This window comes from Arachis hypogaea, chromosome 20 (genome assembly GCF_003086295.3).
Source record: "Arachis hypogaea cultivar Tifrunner chromosome 20, arahy.Tifrunner.gnm2.J5K5, whole genome shotgun sequence".
Lineage (NCBI taxonomy): Eukaryota > Viridiplantae > Streptophyta > Magnoliopsida > Fabales > Fabaceae > Arachis > Arachis hypogaea.
In genome coordinates, this window is record NC_092055.1 from 116,624,139 (window position 1) to 116,632,844 (window position 8,706).

The following is an 8,706-nucleotide window of genomic DNA, read 5'->3' on the forward strand; positions in this document are numbered from 1 at the left end:
GGACTAACATGAGTCACATTTGTAAAGTTTAGAGACTAAATAGTGGTAATCGAAATTTCAGTGACTAAATTGAGACTCACGTGCAAGTTAAGAGACCGAATTGAGTAATATCTCTCAAAACAATTAAGAGTTCAATCCCACTAGGTAACCAATATAAAATCTGTCAACTTCTGCCAACTCTTATTGGACTAGGCCCAAAATCCACTAACAAAAAAATCATCCTAACTTAATCCTAACATAAGCAGCTGCGTCGCACCCCCTCTCCTTCTCCTCTCCCATCTCACTCACAATGCCCACAAATCCTGGACAGCTGCGCCACCGCCCCCTACCGGTGCCGACGAGCGTCCCACGCGACAAAACACCGGAGACGACAACCAGAACCAACACTGGAGAGAGCCCCGCGCATCGTCAACCTTCGCACAACCGCACCGGTAGCCTCGACCCGAGCATCCATCCCCTACAAGATGCTGGCGACGACAACCCGAGTCACCATGCAAGGAAGACGACGAAGCCATCGGCCGCGACTCCTCTCCGTTGAAGACAACGTACCCACCCCGCAAACCATCCCAAGTGGTCCGTTGCTGCGCCGCGTACCAACACGTCGGCACAGTCACAACCAGCACCGCTTCCAAGACGCGTCGTGCAGGTTCTTCCCCCTCTGTTGTCGTGTCTTCTGACGACTGTCTTTTTTGGAGGTGTCTTTTTTGGAGGCATTTTTTTTTAGATGCGTCTCTGTCTTTTGTGGTTATGGATATATCTTTTTTGCATTGGATGCGTCTGCTAATGGAGGTGTTTTCGGTGATACGGGACGATACAGTTACCTCGTTGACGACAACACCTAAAGAGGGGTGGGTTGCGATCGTGGGTCTAGGAGGAAGACGGACGTTGATCACAGTGACATTGTGGGCGGTTACTCAACACAATCATTGTTATTCAAATTTTTTATTAATGTTATTTTTTGAAATTTAAATTTATTAAAATAATTTAAAATTATTAATTATTAATTGAGTTATCAAAAGTTGGTAGATTGACTTTTGGTACCCAATACTTTTCCTTAAACATTTAAGACCCACTTCAGAATCTAAAATCACTCTTCCCATACATCCGATCTCATTTATACGATTTAAACTTAATTTGGTAATGATTTTACTTTTCTAAAATAGCTTATGAAATCTCTCTTTTAAAAGTTGTAACACCTGCATTTGGTAAAATTAAAATAAAAATAATTTTTAATTCACCTCATTTATATTTGATAAAATATCTTTTAAAAATAAAAAAGACCATAATAGACGTATCTATAACATAAGATCTTCAGGAATTGAAAGATTGAAAACAAAGAGAATCATGAATTTTTATATCAAAAATATCTAAAACTTATTATGTGTAATTGAATAATGCACTTCATAAAGCATTGTTATTATTTAATAAGACTAATAAATATAAAATTATTCGAATAAAGTATTGTTTTTGTTTCTAACGTTTGGGATAAGTCTCAAAGTTCTCCCTAACGTTTAAATCGTCCTATTTAAGTTTCCAACGTTTTAAAATTGACTCAATGTTGTCCTGCCGTTAAGGATATATTAACAGAATTGACGGCGGGACAAAATTGAGACGATTTTGAAACGTTAGGGACTTAAATAGGACGAAAACGTTGGGGACAAAAACGATATATAGAAATAAATTTAAATTTTATCATTCAATAATATCAATTTTTTACTGTACATAGTATTTAATTTTTTTTAATCAAATCTAATTAAATTACACGTAATCACGTTACTTTCATTATAAATAAATTAATTTTTTTTATAATTTTACTCTTAAAGATTTTTAATTATTATGAAATATTTATAGAATGACTAGTACATAAACTTGCGAAAAAGAAAAAAATGATATATATATATATAATAAAATATAAAGTGTATCTTTTGTTTCTAATGTATCAAAATTCTTTAATATTTAATTTATTTAAATTTTATTTTTAATTTTATTCTTCAATAATATCACATTTTTACTGTAGATAATTATTTAATTATTTTTTAAATTTTATTTTTAATTACATTTTTTAAGTGAATTTATTTTTAATTAAGAGTAAAATTAAATCATTTCAATAATTTTAATTTTTAATAAACTTGGAAAAATAATTATGGTAATAATAATAACTAATTAAATTACGTAGTCTAATTATTATGATTCAGTAGTTGCTATATTGTATTGTAATGTTATAACTTACATATTTCTTGCAGTTGGTGAAAAATATTAAAATGGTAGATTTAATTCAATCTATAAAATATTGATCAAATTGACAATTTTAAATTTAATAAAATATTATATAAATTAAACTTTATCTTATTTAACTATATATATATATATATATATATATGTCAAACGTGGGAGATAATAATTTCAATAATTTTAATTTTTAATAAATTTTAATCTTTTTTTTATTATTTTAATTTTTTTACGACAAATAATTACTTAATTTATTTTTTTAATTTTACTCTTAATAAAAAATAAATTCACTTAGAAAAAATAATATGATTAAGAATAAAATTAAAAAAATAATTGAATAATTATTTATCATAAAAATTTGATATTATTGAAGAATAAAATTAAAAATAAAGTTTAACTAAATTAAAAAATAAAAAATTTTGATACATTAGAGATAAAAGGTACAATTTATACTTTATTGTATATATATCAATTTTTTTTCTTTTTCGCAAGTTTATGTACTAGTCATTCTACAAATATTTCATGATGACTAAAAATCTTTAAATGTAAAATTATAAAAAATTAAATTTATTTAGAATAAAAGTAATGCGATTAAGTGTAATTTATTTAGATGTGATTAAAAAATAATTGAATACTATGTACAGTAAAAAATTGATATCATTAAAGGATAAAATTAAAATTTATTTCTATGTATCATTTTTGTCCTCACGTTTTCGTTCTATTTAAATCCCTAACATTTCAAAATCGTCTCAATTTTGCCTCGCCGTCAATTCTGTTAACAGATCCTAACGACATGATAACATTGAGCCAATTTTGAAATTTTAGGGACTTAAATAGGACGTTTTAAACGTTAGGCACAATTTTAAGACTTACGCCAAATATTAGAGACAAAAATGATACTTTATTCAATATTATTCTATTCTAATAGGCCAATAACAATACACGAACCAAATATATTATAAAGGAAGCAATAGAATAAATTAATTAACATCACTTGCAAGAAAAAAATTATGAGAAGCAATGAATAATTTCTCAATTGCAAATTAAAATGTGATCACTTTGATATTATTATTGCTTCAACACTAACTTAATATTTGCTTTGTATTTTAAGATTAAACTTATAATTCTGTAGGAGGAATAGATCCTTATCTATTAGCTCAAATATGAAAAAGCAACTAATTTTTTTCTTGTATTTAATTTCTTTAGTATTTTTAACCTCCCTAAAAAGAAGAGGCACAAAAAAAATACAAATAGAAGAAGTTCATAGCTAATGTGTGATGTGCATGAAATTTGTGAAGGTTAAGATGAAAAATTAAAAATATACGAGGACTTCAACGGCAAGAAGTGTGAAAAAATAAACAAAATTTGGTGTTAATAATTAATAAGAATATTTTTGGATATTTATTATTATATATGGTTATATTAGACTTTTTAATTTTGATAAGTACAAGTCAACTTAAAAAAAAAATTTTTGTACTTTCAAAAGCATCCCTAACTTTTAAAAGCTGTAAGCACAAGCAGATCGCCTTTTTTATTTACCAAATACATAACGAGATGCTCGTGCTTTTAAAAAGTATAAGCGCCTCTTCAAAAAACTTTACCAAACCAAACCTTAACTTGCAAAATATTAACTGCACCTACAAACATATATTTAAATATGAGATAAAATGGGCAAATAACCACCCATGCAGGTGGATAAGTTATAGAAAGATAACAAACTTATCTTCTTTACTATTCAAATTTTTTTAGCAAGTTCAGGTATTTTTCAATTCCGATCTACCAAAAACCTACTAAAAACTTTTGTTAACTTAAACATTAGAGTTTTTTGCAAGTACCACCTCCAACCTCTCCAAAGAGCTTGGACGACATCACTTTGCCAGAGAAGACGTCGAAATATTCCACTAATAAAGGAGTTTGGATCTCACGTTTAGTCTCAAATCACACTGATTTCAAGTAAATCCCGAAACATTGGCACCATTGCTAAAAATCTGAAATTCAACATCCAACCATAACAGATGATTATCTAAAAAATAGATACACAACATCTGAATCAGAACACCCAGAAAAAGAATAGATCAATGACGATTGAGCACTTATTATCCTTCCACAAAGAAATAAGGGACCGACAAAGGAAGAGCTAAGAACGACTCAGATGGGTGAAGGTTAGAATCCAAAGTTCATAGACTTGGAGGCTTAGGAGATAGAGACGCAAGAGAACAATATTTTAGATATATCTAATAAAAAAATATTTATTGATTTATTTAATTTTAAATTTTTATATATTTTTTTATCCAAAAACTACATAAAAGTATACAATAAAGAAATTAACAAAAAAATTTAAATAAAAAATGTAATATACAATAAATAAATATCAATTTCTATAAAAAAAATGTGTGTATATATTATTTTTTGCAAGAAACCAAAACTTTAATTTATATTTTTGGGCAAAAATTTTGACATAGAAATATTTTTAGAGATATGTCCCAAGATGAGACTGAGTGGTATTATGTCCTGATATGGTGAATTTGGGTCTTTTCGTAGTGGACGAGAAGATTTAATCAAACTTTTATGGAGTTATATTTTTTTTTTTTATTAAAGATAGAAGACTCGAACCCACAACCTCTTAATTAAGTATGGGGAGACTATGCTATTTGAGCTATAACTCATTGGCTTATGGAGTTGTGTTTGATGATAAAAAAAAAGGAAGAATAGAGTAATGCAATGTATAGTCAAAATTAAGAGAGATTCTTTTGCTCAGCGAACGAGCCTTCTTGCTCTTCGCGAGAAGGGTGTGTCTCACCTTATCATGCATTAATATTGATATAAATACGGAATACAATATGAAACAGAATATGTTGATACGTATTTTAAAATTTGATAAAATATGAATACGTGCATATATATAAAATATAAAGTATTTTTTTAAATAAATCGTAATAATATTTTATTAATATTAAAATATTAATTATTTTTTATTATTTTTAATATCTTTTTTTATTATATAAAATATTTAAAATATTTTTATTTTAATAAATAATATTATATGCTATTTATAAATTTATTTTAAAAATATATGTTAAGAATAAAGTTAGACATGATGACACGTAATGGTATTTAAGTGTGTCTAAATATATTTTGTTACGGCCTGGCCCAGAACCTCCACGGGCCGGGCCGACCCGAACACCACCCGATCCGGATAGACGCCCCGCAACCGACCTGGACACGCGTCCAGGACAGCTCATGTGCAGCTGGGGGACAACGTCCCTAGAAACATGGGCCTATTCTGGACGGGCCCACGTCTGACAGGTATATAAGGGGAAGACTTGCTCTTCCCCCAAGGTACGTCACGTATCACACTACCCTTTCCACCTGCACATTTACTGACAAGAGCGTTGGAGTGTCTTTGCAGGTGGCACCCCCCTCCTTTCCATACGAAGTACTCGGGACCTCGCGTATCGTTGACCGGCAGTCCACGACCTGACGAGCCCCTACCATCATCCCGGATCGCAACCCGAACCGTCCGGTAACCGACCTACCGAACATTGGCGCCATCTGTGGGACTCGTCCATGGACTTCGTGCTAGTCGAAACGGAGGCAAACCAAGAGGCCATACTCGGAGGCGACGTCACCGGGACGGGAACCCGACAACATCCGAGATCTCCCCCGAGGGACACGACCCAGGCACACGAGAGACGCCCCTTCGGGGGGACTGGCGACAACCACGCCAGAATAATGCAAGAGCTACACCATAGAATGCAAGACTTAGAGCGCCGGTTAGCAGACAGAGAATGCGACCAGCGCACCCCGGAACAGAGTCACTCTCGTTCTCGCTCTAGGAGCCGCTCCCGGCGCACGCCTAGCCCCCAGGTCGAGTCAGAAAGCACTGGGGAGAGAGGGCGCGCGAGAAGGCGTCATGACCCTGTCATTTACGCCAGGCGCGAAGGGCGGCGTACCACAAACCGTGGAGACAAAAATGCTCGTCGGGAGGGCGACGAGGGGATAACGAATACTCGGGGACCCGTGATAATAGAGGCCACCCCATTCCACCCCTCCATACTCGAGGTCCGGCTGCCAAAACATTTTGACAAGCCAACGGACATGAGGTATGACGGAACGCAGGACCCCCTAGAGCACCTAACGGCCTTCGAGGCCAGGATGAACTTAGAAGGAGTAGGAGATGAGGTAAGATGTCGCGCCTTCCCGGTCACTTTGGCGGGACCTGCAATACGGTGGTTCAATAACCTCCCGCAGGGCTCGGTGACCCAATTCTCCGACATCAGCCACGCCTTCCTGGCTCAGTTCACAACCAGGATCGCCAAAGCCAAGCACCCGATCAATTTGCTAGGGGTGACCCAGAGAGCCGGGAAACCGACCAGGAAATACTTGGATCGTTTCAACGATGAATGCTTGGAAATTGATGGTCTGACAGACTCGGTGGCGAGTTTGTGTTTGACGAACGGGCTCCTGAATGAGGACTTCAGGAAGCACCTTACCACAAAGCCCGTCTGGACAATGCAGGAGATCCAGTGCGTGGCTAAGGAGTATATCAACGACGAGGAAGTAAGCCGGGTCGTGGCTGCCAATAAACGGCAGCCCGCCTACAACCAAACCCGGCACTATGAAGGCAGAGAAAAACCAAGGGAACACGCCAGGGACGGCGGCCCAGGTAAGGTGCCGAAGCCATTCCCCCGAATCGGGAAATTCACCAATTACACCCCCCTCGCGGCACCGATCACGGAAATTTACCAACAGATAGCAGAGAAGGGGATACTGACGAAACCCCGACCTCTGAAGGGCAGGACGGGGGGAGACAAGAACCTCTACTGTGAATATCACAAGGGATACGGGCACAAAACCCAAGACTGCTTCGACCTAAAAGACGCCCTGGAGCAGGCAATCAGGGACGGAAAACTTGCCGACTTCTCCCATCTTATCAGGGAGCCGAGGAGACGCAATCGGGATCGCGAAAGCGAAGACGGGTTCCGGGCGACAAGACGACGCCAAGAACCAGAGGGGGACGACCACAGTCTCACGGTGGTGAACGTAGTGACAGCAAGGAACTCCGCCCCAAGGTCGAAATCGGCACAGAAAAAAGATGCCAAGGTCCTCGCGGTCTCCTCCTCGTCTGCTAGAAGTTCCCGGGGACTCCCACCCATCTCTTTCGGCCCTGAAGACCAATGGTTTGACGAGGCGCCGGAAAGTCCCCCATGGTCATCACAGCCAGGGTCGGAACCGGCCTTGTCAAGCGGATCCTGGTTGATACGGAGGCAGACTCGAACATCATGTTTCGAAACGTTTTTGACGCCCTGGGACTACGAGATGCCGATCTGGCGACCCACCAGCACGGTGTGGTAGGATTGGGAGACCACTTCATCAAGCCGGATGGAATCATCTCACTCCCGACCTCCGTGGGACAAGGGCAGAGGCGAAGGACGGTGATGGCCAATTTTGTAATCCTACGAGATTCAACAGCTTACAACATCATCTTGGGAAGAAAAACCATCAACGACCTGGGGGCAGCTATTAATACGAAGCTGCTCGTGATGAAGTTTGTTGCTGATAACGGATCCGTAGGATCCATCAGAGGAGATTTGGAAACGGCGGTTGCCTGCGACCACGCCAGCCTCTCTCTTAGGAAAAAGTCCAAAGAAGCATCGAGGGTCTTCCTCGCCGACCTGGACGCCAGGATAGATGACAAGCCCAGACCCGAGCCAGAAGGGGATTTGGAAAAATTTAGGGTCGGTGATGGGGACGAGAAGTTCACGTTCATAAACAGAAACCTCCCCCATGAATTAAAGGAGTCGTTGATGGAGATGATCAGAGCCAATGCCGACCTCTTCACTTGGACGCCAGCCGACATGCCAGGGATAGATCCCCAGCTCATATCACACCACCTGGCCGTCAAACCGGAAGCCAAGCCAGTGGCCCAGAGGAAGAGAAAGATGTCACAAGAAAGGGCAGAGGAGGTGGCCAGGCAGGCGGCCAGCCTACTCGAAGCAGGGTTTATCCGGGAACTGGACTACTCGACCTGGCTGTCGAACGTAGTTTTGGTGAGAAAACACAACGGGAGGTGGAGAATGTGCGTAGACTACTCTGACCTCAATAAGGCATGTCCTAAGGACTGCTATCCCCTGCCCAACATCGACGCACTCGTCGACGCAGCGGTGGGGTACCGGTATCTGAGCTACATGGACGCCTACTCTGGGTACAACCAGATACCAATGCACCGACCCGACGAGGAAAAAACGGCGTTCATAACGCCAGGAGGGACCTATTGCTACAAAGTAATGCCATTTGGTTTGAAAAATGCTGGCGCCACGTACCAGAGATTGATGAACAACATATTCAAGGAACTCATAGGCAAGACAGTGGAAGTCTACGTGGACGACATCCTCGCTAAAACCACACGACCCGACGATCTCTTGAGCGACCTGGGAAGCGTATTCGCCTCCCTCCGGCAACACGGCATGAGGCTCA